Below are 16,260 nucleotides of genomic sequence, written 5' to 3' on the forward strand. Positions count from 1 at the left end.
TAATTCCCTGAATTCCCCAGCCACCCAAGGAATTCTGGGAATTGAAGTCCACCAGTCTCAACCTCCACGAGTCTCTATTATTCTATGGCTTAGATTTTATTTTTTATTTATTTCTTTTAAAGAATTTAGATCAGGGGTCTTCAAAGTTGGCCCTTTGATGACTTGTGGACTTCAACTCCCAGAATTCCTCAGCTGAGGATTTCTGGAAGTTGAAGTCCACAAGTCATCAAAGGGCCAACTTTGAAGACCCCTGTCTTAAATCTAACAAACAAAATGGAGGCTGGCTGAGGAATTCTGGGAGTTGAAGTCCACAAGTCATCAAAGGGCCAAGTTTGAAGACCCCTGATTTAGATAGCCCCCCCCCCCCTACTTGCTCCCAGCCACTCTAGATGGCTTACAGACAATACAAACACAATGTAGGAAAAAAAATAAAAATAATAATAAATAATGATGGCTTAAAATAGGAACAGGGTTGGTTTGGTTCACCTGCTCTTACCCAGATCTGCAAACTCAGCGAATTTCCCTTCTCCAAACCTTGCCCGGTCAAACTGCAGCTGGCACCCGCAAGAGAGAAACCCCCACAAAGACTTCGTGCGTTTTGCAGGTTAAGACCCCCCCCAGCCCCCTTTAACCTCTTGCAGCGCCCCCAAAACCACTTCCGCTGAGTAGCAGTTACAATCTTCGGGTTCAGCACACACACACACACACACACACACACAGACACCCCTTCCCCCAAGTAGCGTTCGGTCTTCTCCCCAGAGAGAACTTGGGGAGGGGGGGTTGCCCTTCCAGGCTAAGCCAGTTGCGCCCCACTGAAGCGTCTGAAGGGTCCCCCAAAACGCGGGGGCATGGAGGAGAGGGGCTTAGCCAAGGCGGAGAGGGAGGGGCGGCGGCGGCTGCATCTGGGGGACCCTCCCCCAATTGCAAACCGGGATCGCCCCCAGGGCGCTTTGGAGAGCCCCAATACCGAAGGGGATACGGGGTACCCCCGCTTTCCAGGCGCAGCGCAAAGCAGGGCGCACGGGCGCGCGCTCCAGGCTGCGGGGAGACCCCCACCCCAGAGCCCAGCCGCTGCCCGGGGAGCCCCCCCCCAGCCCAGCGCACCCCGGTGTCTTGCAAGGAAGTCTCCGCTCTCGCGAGAAGCGGCGGCGAAGAGGAGGAGGAGGAGGAGGAGGAGGAGGAAGCGGCGGCGGCGAAGCCACGGAGCAGCCAGCTGGAGAGCTCCGGCCAGGGTAGGAGGATGCGCAGGCTGGCCAGGCCAGGGGGATCCGCCGGGGAGAGGGGAGGGGGGAACAAAGCGGGTTGCTAGGGGCTGGGGGCGACCCCGAAGGCTTCCCCCCCTGCCTCGTCCCCGCTTTGCAACTGGGGGAGGGTCCCCCAGATGCAGCCACCCCCCACCCCCCACGTACACACACCCGCTCTCCGCCTTCGCTAAGCTGCCTTCCCCGGTCTTTAATTCTCCCCTTTGCAAGGCTTTTTTTTTGGTGGGGGGGTTTTCTTTTAGCAGGATTTCCCCCCTCCCCCGCCGCCGCTTCTGAGTTGGAGGAGGAGCCCTCCCACCTTTTGCAGGGCTTTGCATGCAGCAAACCTCCCCTCCCCTCCTTTTTTGAACTGGGGGGGTGGAGACAGGAGCAGAGGGGACCGCCACACGCCCCTTCCCAGGCGCTTCAGGGCTTTGGGGGGCCTGGGGGGGGAAAGCTGGGATCCCCGAGTTCCTGGCCATTCAAGGGGAGTGTCTCCTAGTAAGGCCCCACAAGGGCTTGCCCACCCAGATTTTATATATGCCTGTTTGTATGTCTATATCTGTCTGTCTGTCTGTCTGTCTGTCTGTCTGTCTGTCTATCTATCTATCTATCTATCTATCTATCTATCTTGTCCATCCGTCTCTGTCTGTCTGTCTGTCTGTCTGTCTGTCTATCTATCTATCATCTTGTCCATCCGTGTCTGTCTGTCTGTCTATCTGTCTATCTATCTATCTATCTATCTATCTATCTATCTATCTATCTATCTATCTATCTATCATCTTGTCCATCCGTGTCTGTCTGTCTGTCTGTCTGTCTGTCTGTCTGTCTGTCTGTCTATCTATCTATCTATCTATCTATCTATCTATCTATCTATCTATCTATCTATCTATCATCTTGTCCATCCGTGTCTGTCTGTCTGTCTGTCTGTCTGTCTGTCTGTCTGTCTATCTATCTATCTATCTATCTATCTATCTATCTATCTATCTATCTATCATCTTGTCCATCCGTGTCTGTCTATCTATTAACTATCTATCGATATGTGTGTGTATGTATATATGTATATGTGTGTGTGTGTATGTCTGTCTGTCTATCTATCTATCTATCTATCTATCTATCTATCTATCTATCTATCTATCTATCCACACACACATATATGTATATATGTATGTGTCTGTGTGTGTGTATATAAATATATATATAATAAAATAAAAATAAAAAATAAATATGTATAGGCAGGTAGTCCTCAACTTATGAGCCCAAAATTTCTGTGCTTACGCGAGACATTGCTTAAGTGAGTTTTGCCCCATTTATGAGCTTTCTTGCCACGGTCGTTAAGCGAATCACTGCAGTTATAAGTTAGTCACCCGGTTAAATCCGGCTTCCCCACTGACACTGCGTGTCCAAAAGTCACCAAAAGGGGATCACGTGACCTTAAGATATAGCAATGGTCATAAGTATGGATCAGCGGCCAAGTGTCTGAATTCGGATCACATGATCAAATGGGGGATTTTCAACCCCCCCCAAAGGTCGTAACTGGGAAAAATGCTCCTGACTCATATTTATGACACAGCAATAGTCATAAATATGAGACAGTTGCCAAGCGGTTGAATTTTGATAAAGGGGTTGCTACAAAGGTCGTAACTTTGAAAAGTCATTTTTTTTCAGTGCCGTTGTAACTTTGAAAGGTCACTAAATGAACTGTTGTAAGTTGAGGACTCGCTGTGTTGCTTTTTGAAGAGTTAAAACGTCTGCCAGTGTTTCAACAACCTTGTGTGCTAAGAAAGCAGAGCAAAGATTTTTAAGTGGAGTAGAGGCGGTTCAAATACTGACATATAGTAATAATAATATAATAACAACAACAACAACAACAATAATACAGTTGGAAGGGACCTTGGAGGTCATCTAGTCCAACCCCCTGCCCAGGCAGGAAACCCTACACTATTTCAAACAAATGGCTGTTCAGTCTCTTCTTAAAAACTCCCAGTGTTGGAGCATTCACCGCTTCTGGAGGCAGGTTGTTCCACTGGTTAATTGCTCCCACTGTCATGAAGTTTCTCCTTAGTTCCAGGTTGCTTCTCTCCTTGATTTTTTTTTATTTTAATTTTAATTCCATTTATATCCCGCCCTTCTCCGAAGACTCAGGGCAGCTTACAAGCTTAGCAGTAGCCTTCATTCTATGTATATGCCTGCTTATTAGGGCTTTCACACACACCCCAAGCGGCATTATTACAAAGTCAGCTTAATTGCCCCCAACAATCTGGGTCCTCATTTGACCTACCTCGGAAGGATGGAAGGCTGAGTTAGTTTCCATGTTCCCCTTCTTGGCTCACCTGGACTTTCTTTGTGAATAATTTAGGCAGAATGGTTTCTGCGTTGTTGATTTAAGCCATGGGGTGTGTAATTTGCAGGGGAACGTAAATACTTCAAAGAGAGAGAGGGGGGGGGAAACAGTGAAAGAGTTACTTTTCGGTTGGCAACAAGCAGTTCACACTTTCCTTTGGTCAGGCCTGTTCTGCAGTTTTGCTAAGCTGACCGATTCCCCCTTGTTCAGAAATTGTCTATTTTTTTTTACCGTTGAAGGATCAGTTTGCTTGTGTTTTATGCAGGCGTCACCTGTGTTATAAATACCTCCGTCATTTGCATCGTTCTGGTTATCGGATGGCGTATCGTTATACTTTGCATTTAATTTTTCTTTACGGTTGAAAGTTAGAATTGGATCTCAAGTTACATATAATCTGTGGACATAAAAAGGAAGCAGAATAGATTGAAGAGCTGGTTACATACAACTCTAGCACCATGCTAGGCCCCTACAGCTGCGTCAGCCCTTACTATGAGCACACTGTATCAGGTCATTGCATTAAACAATTTCTACCTATGACTAAGTTACAGGCAAGTCTTCAACTTAAAACAGTTCATTTACTGACCATTCAAAGTTGCAACGGCACTGAAAAACTGACTTGTGACCATGATTCACACTTACGACCGTTGCAGGCCCCCCTCCCCCGTGGTCCCAGGATTGACATTTGGATGCTTGATACTTATTTATTTATTGTTTATTATTTAAATTTATGACAGTTTTCAGTGTTCCGAGGTCACGTTTGCAGCCTTCTGATGAACAATGTCCACGGGGAGAAGGCGGATTCGCTTAGCAACCGTGTTACTCCCTTAACAACTGCAGCGACTACCTTAGCAACGGCGGCAAGAAGAGGTCGTAAAATGGGACGAAGCTTACTGAACAAACGTCTCGCTTTAGCCAGATAAATTCGGGGTTGTAAATTGCATTGTTGGTGGAGAGCCGCTAACTTTCCAAATAGTTTTCCAAGCAGGAAATAACCAGCGGGCTTCTTATTTGGGATGTTGGCTTGTTTCTTTGTTCGATGGACTTTTCCGCCGGGCGGGGGAAAAAAATGGAATCCTGACCTTTTCCCTTTTGCGAGACCGTAGATAGATGTTATTGTAGAGTTGGAATATCGGCCAGACGTATTCCATAAAACAATAATCTCCTTGTGTTCGGTTTCCGCCTACTTTTTTATTGCATCCTGCGAGGAAATTGCAGGAGTTTTTCAAAATCTGGGTTTGTCGCGACTGGAAGGAAGGCAAAGCAGAGTTTTTCTATTGATGCTTTCATCCTGAAACTCCCATTTCCTGTTAGCTTGATTGCGGTTGTCATCAGAGCGAAGTTGGGCAATTCATTTGTTTCAAGGAGCCACACAAGAAACTGAGGTTGTCGGGGAGGCCTACGAAGATGCATAGGCATGCCTGCCTGAAAATACAGGTAGTCCTCGGGTTACGACCTCAAGCCCAACATTTCCGCTGCTAAGTGAGACGTTTGTTGAGTTTTGCCCCCTTTTACGACCTTTCTTCAGTTCTTAAGTGAACCACGGCAGTTCTTAAGTCAGTAACGTGGTGGCTAAGCGAAACAGGCTTCCCCCCTTTGACTTTTGCTTGTCAGGAGGTCGCAAAAGGGGTTAGCTGACCTGCCGGGAGGCTGTGACCGTCATAACTATGAACCAGGGGCCAAGCACCTGAATTTGGATCACGTGATCACGGGGAAGCTGCAAAGGTGGTAAGTGTGAAAAATGGTCACGAGTCCCCTTTTCCCCCCCGTGCCGTTGTAACTTTGTCACTAAATGAACTTTTGTAAGTCAAGGGCTTACCTGTATGTAAGATCATCAGTGCTAGGAGGAAGTGGGGTTTATTGGGGAGGAGGGGGAAAGGAGAAGAGGGGGGGCTGTGGGGTTCGGGGTGCTGTCTGAGCTTGGGGGTTTTCTTGTAAACGTTTCATTAACCCAAACTAGGTAATATCATCAATGCACTGAGGAAGTTCTCTAGCTGGGTCATGAAACGTCTGCAAGAAATCAACCAAGCTCAGAGAGCACCAAAGACCCCACAGTCCTCCTCCTCCTCCTCCTCCTCCTCCCTTCCAGCACTGATGATGTTTCCTAGTTGGGTCATGAAACGTCTGCAAGAAATTAACCAAGCTCAGAAAGCACCAAGGACCCCACAGTTCTCCTCCTCCTCCTCCTCCTCCTCTTCCTCCTCCTCCTCCTCCTCCTCCTCCTCCTCCTCTCTGCAAACTCCTTTACATTCCAGCACTGATGATGTTCCCTAGTTAGGTCATGAAACGTCTGCAAGAAATCAGCCAAGCTCAGAGAACACCAAGGATCCCACAGTCCTCCTCCTCCTCCTCCTCCTCCTCCTCCTCCTCCTCCTCCTCCTCCTCCTCCTCCTCCTCCTCCTCCTCCTCTCCACAACCTCCCCTCCCTTCCAGCACTGATGATATTCCCTAGTTGGGTCATGAAACGTCTGCCCCCCAGCTCAGAGGGCCCCAGGGACCCCTCCTTTCCACCCTGGGCCACAAACATTCTCCTTTATAAGAGACCGCTCGGTCCCCAAGCTAAGAGAGCTGCCTCTAACTCCGGGACCTCGTGGAAAGCTTAGAGCTTCCTGGCAAGGGATCCGTGCCCCTTCTGAACCTGGGGGTGGCCGGGGGCATTAGCGGCACCTGTTCCGACTCCACTCCATCCCAAGAGGGCTTTTTCCGGGATGACGGAAAGCATAAACTCCGGGTTTCGGCTTTCAGGAAACAGGCCGGTGCCCAGGAAAGTGACAGACGCGACTTTAGCAGGAATAAAAATAGACCAGAATGCTTTGACTCAATGTGACATTTCCCCATCTTCAACAGGGACCCTAAGAACATATTGCAAGCCGGTCCTTGACTTGCAACGGTCTATTTAGTGACCGAGGCGAAGTTATAACGGCGCTTTTGACCAGCGCAGCATCCCAACGGTTTACGGGATCAAAATTCGAAACCTTGGCAACTGGCACATACTTAGAACGGTTGCAGCCTCCCCACAGTCACGTGATTAATATTCAGATGCTTGGAAACTGACATGTACTTACGACGGTTGCAGCGTCCCGGGTGTGTGTGTGTGTGTCACATGATCCCCATTTGTGGCCTTCTGAACAAGCAAAGTCAATGGGGGAAGTGGGATCTGCTTAACAACAATGCAACAAATGCAAGAAAGGTCGTAACCCGAGGTGAAACTCACTCAAGAAATGTCTCGCTTAGCAACGGAAACTTTGGGCTCGATTGCAGTCGTAAGGTGAGGACCACCTGTAAGTGCCAGACAGACAGACAGATTGCGCAGAAGGAGGGCAGACAGCAATTGTCTTACTTTTAAAATTAATTTGGCAATGCTCGTCTCCGGGAATGTCAATCTTTAAGTGATCTGGCTGACATTTAAAAAACAAAACAAAACAAAAAACCCTTGCTTTCACTGGTGGTCCTCAGACTTACGACCACAACTGAGCCCGAAATTTCTGTTGCTAAGTGGGACACTTGTTAAGTGAATTTTGCCCCATTTTATCACCACAGTTGTTACATTGGTAACACGGTTGTTAATTGAATCCGGTTCCCCCCCATGGCAGAAGGTCTCAAAAGAGGATCGCGTGACCCCGGGGCGCTGTGACCGTCATAAGTACATGCCAGTTGCCAAGCCTCTGAATTTTGGTCACATGACCCTGGGGATGCTGCAACGGTCGCAATTGTGAAAAACGGTCGTAAGTCACTTTTTCCAACTTTGGTCCCTAAATGAACTGTTGTAAGTTAAGGACTACCTGGCATTTTTAAAACAACGGAGATGTTGGTTGGTGCCTTTTAATGGTTTTCAAAATACAGGCCCCTATCTCAAATGTCACAGGGTCTCCTGCTTGAGTAGGGGGATAGACTGGAAGACCTCTAAGGTCCCTTTCAACTCTGTTACTCTATGATTCTGTAAGGGTCTCCTGCTTGAGTGGGGGGATGGACTGGAAGACCTCTAAGGTCCCTTTCAACTCTGTTATTCTATGATTCTATACCAGGGGTAGGCAACCTCGGCTCTTTTATGACTCATGGACTTCAACTCCCAGAATTCCTGAGCCAGCTTGGCTGGCTCAGGAATTCTGGGAGTTGAAGTCCATGAGTCATAAAAGAGCCGAGGTTGCCTACCCCTGTTCTATACGGTTCTCCTGCTTGAGCAGGGGGGATGGACTAGAAGACCTCCAGGGTCCCTTCCAGCTTTATTCTGATTGATAACCAGCCAGCGTCCCAGGAATACCCACCAGGCAGGAAAAAAACCCCCACAAAATGCAAACACCCCTCAGCTTTCTGCAACCTCATGCAGACAATGACGGCATTTTAATCCTCTCTTCTATCCCTCCACTCTGTCAGATTGACTTGAACGATTATCCTGATGTTGCAGATGATAGGTTTATCCTGTTGCGGGTCACCTGAGGTTGTGCTGTTTAGGTCTCGCCACGTGCCTCGCCCTCCGAGACTTTCCTCGGAGTCAAAATTGTGTTTTTTGTGCGTCCAAGTTCGGTTCGACAATGACGCTGGCTTCTGCTTTTGTTTTCGTCCGGCAGTTTTACACCCACACGCAGTGTGTTACCCACGTAGTAATGCAAGAATAAGTACGGTCGTTTCTGCCTGCAGGAATTGCGCTTCACCAATCGCTTGTTTGGGGACTTCACTAAACCCATTCTCCAGATGGGGTGTGATGTTTGATGTTTGGTGGGGCTTCTTAATGCTTGGATTGTTCTCTTTAGGGTTGCCTTTTATTGGCGTAAAAACTTAGGAATAAAGGGGAAGAGCTGAGGGTTGGCATGTGGGGTCCCAGCTGCTGTCTGAGCTTGGTTGTCTTCTTGCAGAAGTTTCATAACCCAACTAGGTTAACCTCATCAGTGCTAGAAGGCAGAGGGGGGGGGAGAGGAGGAGGAGGAGGACTGTGGGGTCCTTGGTGCTCTCTGAGCTTGGAGATTTTCTTCCAGACGTTTCATGACCCAACTAGGGAACATCATCAGAGCTAGTAAGGAGAGGAGTTTGCAAGGAGAAGGAGGCGGCGGCAGTTGTGGGGTCCTTGGTGCTCTCTCAACCTGGAGGTTTTCTTGCAGACGTTTTCATGACCCAACTAGGGAACATTATCAGAGCTAGTAAGGAGACGAGTTTGCAAGGAGGAGGAGGAGGAGGAGGAGGAGGACTGTGGGGTCCTTGGTGCTCTCTGAGCTTGGGGGTTTCCTTGCGGACGTTTCATGACCCAACTAGGGAACATCATCAGTGCTAGAAGGGAGGGGGGCTGTGGAGAGGAGGAGGAGGACGACGACGACGACTGTAGGGTCCTTGGTGCTCTCGGAGATTGGTTGTTTTGCAAACCTTTCATTAACCAAACTAGGTAATATCATCAGTGCTAATAAGGGAGGGGGATTTATGGAGAGGAGGAGGAGGAGGACGAGGAGGATATCAATCTATACATACACATATATACATATACAGTACATATACTGATTGCATATTAGGCAGTGTTATTTACCTCTTGAGCCACAGGGTCTCTCTCGCTCTGTTAGCTTTCTGCAAGGGAAGATATGTTTCAAATGTTAACTATTTAGATTACCTTGCTAGGCCCCAAACATGGGGCAAATCTTTATTTCCTGTTTTCAGCCTATCTTGAAGGCCATCGAACAGGCTATTTATGTATATATATATATATTTGAATAATTTTATTTGTATAGGGCATGGCTAGCTGTATTCCAGCGATTTCCTGGTTGTTAACTTTGCCTTAGTTTCAGATCTTGTCTTTTCTGCTGTAGCAATCCAGCGATCAAAAGATGTTTTGATGGCCTGGACAGCAATAACATCATCCACCCTATTCATATCGGATGGACGCGGTGATCTTTACTCAGGAAGTAAACATAAATAGGTGGTCTAATTTTGTCTCCCTAGGAAATGTGAGAAGACGAGAACGCCGTGGAATTACGATTGTATTTTTAAAGTATTAGGAAAATGGAAACCGCTGGCTGATAATTCCTTTCCCGTCAGATCATGCAGTCCGATATAACTAGGCATTTCCGAATAGGAGCTGGCATCGGTGTGGCTGTGTCGATTGCGGGTTAGGATAAATGGTGTCTGAAGAACAGAAGCGTTCATTTGTTCTCCCTGCTCTGAAAAAGATTTAACGAAGGATGGAATTCAGATTTTAGGTGTTCTATTTCATAGCCAATTTAGGTGAGTATGTGCGGATTACGGCTTTTTTTTTTTTAAAAAAATCACACGCAAAACCACAAATTTGAATAATAAATACACCAGGACCATCATCTATTAACGATGGTTGATGATTTCTCTGTTTGAAAGAGTGAGAACCGCACATCTTTTAGACCAGGACACGGGAACAGACTGGAGGAGGGCAGATAAACTATAATTAAGTTCTTTTAATGAGTTGTTTGTTTTCTAACTAGGCACGTTCCAAAGGAGACTGAAATTGTGTGCCGTAGGTTTGTGCCCTCTCTGAGGAGACACAAAAAAATGCACCTGGTCCACTTGTTCTAACAGCATGTGTTATTATTTATCCGTCGTTCCAGTTGTGTTCCATGGGTGCTGCAATTAGTTGTTTGGATGGGTAGATGGATGGATAATAACACATATTTTTGTATGTGCAGCGTTAATATGTGGAAGTTGTGGGTTTTTTTTCCCTGACGAGAAACAGTTGGGTTAGACCTGCCTATGCTGTTAGGAACGCTAAGGAAGATTATTTTTATGTGTGATTGTGGCTGCGAGGCTGTTGTACGGGCAAAAATGGAAATACTCTGAAATACGCACAGCGAAGGGATGGTTGGTGAAGACGACACAACTAGTGGAGATGGCAAAATTAAGCTGTTTGATTAGAGGAAGATCAACAGCTGCATTCGTCAGGGATAGGAAAGCCTTAGGGACTTTTTGTTGAAAAAAAGAGGAAAATGAACTTGTGATGTAAGGGTTGGAAGTTTTGACAGCTAGCTAATGGAAAGAAGGAAATGATAATGTAACCGTAAAATGAGAGGATAAAATATAAATGCATTTATAACCATTGTCAGAAAGGTCAGAACTAACCTTCCTTCCTTCCTTTCCTCCCTCCCTCCCTCCCTTCCTTTTCCCTCCCTCCCTCTCTCCCTCCCTTCCTTTTCCCTCCTTTCCTCCTTCCTTCCTTCCTTCCTTCCTTCCTTCCTCCCTCCCTCCCTCCCTCCCTCCTTCCTTCCTTCCTTCCTTCCTTCCTTCCTTCTTCCCTTCTCTTTCCTTCTTCCTTCCTTCCTCCCTCCCTCCTTCCTTCTTCCTTTCTCTTTCCTTCTTCCTTCCTTCCTCCCTCCCTCCTTCTTCCCTTCCCTTCCTTCCTTCCTTCCTTCCTTCCTTCCTTCCTTCCTTCCTTCCTTCCTTCCTTCCTCCCTCCCTCCCTCCCTCCCTCCCTCCCTCCTTCCTTCCTTCCTTCCTTCCTTCCTTCCTTCCTTCCTTCCTTCCTTCCTTCCTTCTCTTTCCTCCTTCCTCCCTCCCTCCCTCCTTCCTCCCTCCCTCCTTCCTTCTTCCCTTCTCTTTCCTCCTTCCTTCCTTCCTTCCTCCCTTCCTCCCTCCCTCCCTCCCTCCCTCCCTCCTTCCTTCCTTCCTTCCTTCCTTCCTTCCTTCCTTCCTTCCTTCCTTCCTTCCTTCCTTCCTTCCTTCTCTTTCCTCCTTCCTTCCTCCCTCCCTCCCTCCCTCCCTTCCTTCCTCCCTCCCTCCCTCCTTCCTCCCTCCCTCCTTCCTTCTTCCCTTCTCTTTTCTCCTTCCTTCCTCCCTCCCTCCCTCCCTCCTTCCTTCCTTCCTCCCTTCCTCCCTCCCTCCTTCCTTCCTTCCTTCCTTCCTTCCTTCCTTCCTTCCTTCCTTCCTTCCTTCCTTCCTTCCTTCTTCTTGTTTTTTCTTTATATCTTTTCTCCTATTTTTGTCTTGTTAAAAATTCCTTCCATAAACATTATATTTTTTTACAAGAACCACTTGGTTAGATTCTGCAATATATTGCATGTCAAGTTGCCTCTGAACATGTTGCAGAAACTTCAATTAGTGCGAAAAAAAAAGATTTAATTAGTATTAGACAATCATCCCTGCAGCTTTTTGCCCTGTGTAACTGCCTTCCTGAGCATGTCCACATCCACTTTAAATTATATGGGATTATATGTGTTGTTGTAATTTATTACTCAGCCGTGCTTCCTCATTCAGTGGAGCCTCTGGAGAAACACTTCATGATACGAACACAACAGTGAGTGAGTCAATAGTATTCTCTAGTTTCTTTTCCAAACCAAGTTGGAGGATATTAGACCAGATTTGCTGACCCCAACTTCCATACTTGAAGACTCTTATTATGTTCATTAAAAAGGTATTTTTATCAGTCCTGAATCTCCCTGTGTTTAGTCGTAAGACATGAAAAGATATTTAAAGAAGTGGCTTCTGATCTTTTTTACAGCAGTTATAATCAGATCTAATATGTTATTAAGGGACGCGGTGGCTCAGTGGGTTAGGATGCTGAGCTTGTCGATCAGAAGGTCGGCAGTTTGGCGGGTCAAATCCCGAGTAGCAGAGTGAGCGCCTGTTACTCGTCCCAGCTTCTGCCAACCTAGCAGTTCGAAAGCATGTAAAAAATGCAAGTAGAAAAATAGGGACCACTACGGTGGGAAGGTAACAGCGTTCCGTGCACCTTTGGCATCTAGTCATGCCGGCCACATGACCACGGAGACGTCCTCGGACAAGCGCTGGCTCTTCGGCTTTGAAACGGAGATGAGCACCGGCCCCTAGAGTCGGAAACGACTAGCACGCACGTGCGGGGAAACCTTTACCTTTTTAATGTTATTTATATGTTATTTGTATGTAAGGATGCAGGTTTATACATATGTTGTATATAGCATGTTTAAATGCATGTTATGTATGTGTACACTTTTGAGAGCAAGCAACAAAATTTCATTTTTAATGTGTGCCAATGTGCCCACAGTAAAAATGACAATAAAGGTGGTCTGTCTATCCTATCCTATCCTATCCTATCCTATCCTATCCTATCCTATCCTATCCTATCCTATCCTATCCTATCCTATCCTATCTATCTATCTATCTATCTATCTATCTATCTATCTATCCATCTGTCCACCCACCTACCTTCTCCTTTTTATCTACCTACCTACCTACCCATCCATCCATCCACTCAATCTCCTTTTTATCTATCTATCTATCTATCTATCTATCTATCTATCTATCTATCTATCTATCCATCATCCATCTATCTATCTATCTATCTATCTATCTATCTATCTATCTATCTATCTATCATCTATCTATCTATCTATCTATTCTTCCTTTGAGGTTTTCGGATGCTTTTTAATGTTTGTTGGCCTCTTGTCCAAAAATATCTATTTTTATTGGCTTCCTAGTATTGTAATATTAATATATAGTTTAAGGTGAGATGTAGCCTACGGTGTATAATAGAACACATCAGGAAAAGAATTTTGCGATGTAAATGAATTGGAAAGAGATTTTTCCTTTCATATTAGCTTTGTTCTAGAATTTTCCCCAAAACATGGAAGAAAACAGTTGTGTTTTCTGACCAGTTGGGCAAAACAATTACAAGGAGATTTCCCCCCCATTAATTAGGCTATTTGGAATTTTTAAAACAACATTCATTGCATAATTTTCTCCCGACTGACCTTAAAACTTCACTTAGATCAGCAACTTTTAGAGATGTGTGGACTTCATTGCCCAGCATTCCCCAGAGAGGAAGACAGAAAAACAGAGTAGTTATTACTATTGTAGTTATGACAATAGATTGGCAAGAGCTAAACACATGTAATTATAGTCCTGTTTTGCATAAGATTAAAACAGTATTTAAGTAAGGGCAACATCTACTCATAATTATCGCTGTAGAGTAGGAACGCTAGATTTTAACACACTGTTTTTCCTAACATTCTAATTTTGTTCAGTGGAATATGACTTGAGTTTCGGCAACATTTTTTTTCTGCATTTATGTATGATTATAGATCCTATTTGTTATGGTCACCCTCCAACTAATTAACCAGCCAACGTCTTAAAAGAATAATGTGACAACACCCTTGAAATTATGATGCTGGACGAGAAAAACATAAACATTGTCTGGGAAAGCAGTGAAAACACCTTAAATCTTTCCAAAACATCAATAATCCTCGACTTATAACGATTCATTTAGGGACCGTTCCAAGTGAGAATGGCACTGGAAAAGGTGACTTATGACCGTGTTTCACACTTACGACTGCTGCAGCATCCCCGGGGTCACGCGATCAAAACTCACTGGCAACTGACTCGTATTTATGACCGTTGCAGAAACCCGGGGAATCCCGTGACTCTGGACTCTGCGACTGTCATAAATACGAGCCAGCTGCCAGGTGTGTGAATTCTGATCGCGTGACCACGGGGATGGTCGTAAGTGTGAAACACGGTCATAAATCACCTTTTTTTAGTGCCAGGTCAGCAAAAAAAGTTGGTATTTGTATACCCCACTTCTGCTGAAGAGCTGAAATGCCCTGAAAAAGTGGTTTTTGAAGCCAAAACTAGAGCTGGCAAAGATTGACCTTAAAATCCAGAGCAATCACGTAATCCAGATTAAGAATCTGGACTGGATTGTATTTAAGGACAATTTATCTGTACAGGTTGTCCTTGGCTTTTAAACAGTTCAAAGTTACAACGGCACTGAAAAAAACTGACTTATGACCGCTTTTCACACTTACGACCTTTGCAGTATCCCCTTGGTCACGTGACCAAAATTTAGCTGCTTGGCTCCTGACTCGCACTTACGACGGTTGCAGTGTCCTGGGGTCACGCAGAGAAACTTTCGACAAGCAGAGTCAATGGAGAAGCCACATCCACTTAAAAACCGTGTTACTAACTGCAGTGTTAAGTGCAGTTATGAAATGTCATCAAGTGCAGTGATTCACTTAACAACTCTGGCCAAAAAAGGTCATCAAACGGGGCAAAATTCGCTGAACGAACGTCTCGCTTAGCAAGAGAAAGTTTGGGATTGGTTAATTAGCTAGCTGTATGTATACAGAGAGAGGGACGTGGTGGCTCAGTGGGTTAGGACGCTGAGCTTGTCGATCAGAAGGTCGGCAGTTTGGCGGGTCGAATCCCGAGTGCCACGTAGCAGAGTGAGCGCCTGTTACTCGTCCCAGCTTCTGCCAACCTAGCAGTTCGAAAGCACGTAAAAATGCGAGTAGAAAAATAGGGACCACTACGGTGGGAAGGTAACAGCGTTCCGTGCGCCTTTGGCGTCCAGTCATGCCGGCCACATGACCACGGAGACGTCCTCGGACAAGCGCTGGCTCTTCGGCTTTGAAACGGAGATGAGCACCGGCCCCTAGAGTCGGAAACGACTAGCACACATGTGCGGGGGAACCTTTACCTTTACCTTTTTGTATACAGACCGTAGAGCCACATAACATTTCGGAAACTGGTTTTAACTTTTAAAAAACTGCTTTTAAAACCAGCAGGTTTATATTCCTCCAGCGAGAATGACTTGGGAGACAGAGAGTCCTTGATTTACAACCGTTTGTTTGCTCCGCAGGAGGAATAACAACCGTCTTGTGGAAGTGACCTCGCAGTGGCTGGGCCTTTTAAGGCCACAAAATTGTTTTCTGAGAATTTGGCTGAAATCTCTTCCAGAGAACAGCAACCATTTCCTACATTATCAGGAGATTTATGTCACTCCTGTCGGATTCTCGGTGCCCAGGAGAAACACAATTGTGGCAATTTGTGTTTAGTAAAGCCAATTCATTGTCTTAATTCTTTTTGTTATCGTTATTGCTGTGTCTGAGACGGGTGGCTGGGTTCTCCGGCATAAAGATCGGGTTTCAGTCGACAAGACAGTTACCGAAGGAAAGGTGTTTGTTTTGTTTTGCTCTTTTACAAATTATACTGTTTTAAAAACTAGCATTTCCTTCCTTGGGGCTCTGTTTATTGAGCAATAAATAGCCTTACTGCATTTCATGCTGCTCCTTAAGTAGGATTTATTTCTATTTATTTCTTGCTGTGGAGAAAAGTATTCCTTTTTGCTTGCTCTGTTCTAACTTTCGGTAGCAAAAGGCTTCAGAAATGTCGTGGTAAGCAACTAGGCCTGTCTTTTCTGGCCCTCAACTTACAACTGTTCATTTAGTGACCATTCAAAGTTACATCAGCACTGAACGAAGTGACTTATGCCATTTTTTCACGCTTATCACCGTCGTAGCATCCCCAGGGTCATGTGACCAAAATTCAGAGGCTTGGCAACTGACATGGACATACGACGGTTGCAAAATCCCGAGGTCACCTAATCCCCTTTTGCTACCTTATGACAAGCAATGGGGGGAAGCCAGATTCACTTAACAACGGGGTTACCCACTTAACAACTTCAGTGATTGACTTAACAACTGCGACAAGTCATAAAACGGGGCAAAAATTCACTTAACAAATGTCTCGCTTAGCAACAGAAATTTTGGTCATAAGTCAAGGACTACCTGTATATGATTCAACTAATGAGAATGGAAAGCCGTTAGAATCGGAGGGAAGCGTTATATATGAGATGACAAGGAAAAAAGAATAATTTAAGATAATTCAACCGATTTCTTTTGGTGCGTCCTAGCAAATTCTTTCGAGTTTGCTGCACACATTACCGTAGTCCCCGACTTACGACCACGATTGAAACCCAACATT

The 16,260-nt window shown here is 45.7% G+C and overlaps 1 protein-coding gene across 6 annotated transcripts in view; it reads left to right on the top strand.

Moving 5' to 3' along the window:
• AKAP11 (A-kinase anchoring protein 11) overlaps positions 1–16,260 on the top strand; it is a 77,913-nt gene that overhangs the window by 17,890 nt on the left and 43,763 nt on the right. For 2 of the 6 annotated variants that reach the window (XM_081327985.1, XM_081327987.1), the window contains exon 1: positions 1,187–1,232. The exons of 3 other annotated variants lie outside the window; for them this stretch is intronic. The gene's annotated coding sequence lies outside the window, so the exon portion shown is untranslated. Of the gene's footprint in view, positions 1–1,186; positions 1,233–9,504; positions 9,787–16,260 lie in introns of those variants that run through there. One more of the 6 variants, XM_081327986.1, reaches the window with a different exon arrangement.

This window comes from Vipera berus (assembly GCF_964194415.1).
Source record: "Vipera berus genome assembly, chromosome: 4".
NCBI lineage: Eukaryota > Metazoa > Chordata > Lepidosauria > Squamata > Viperidae > Vipera > Vipera berus.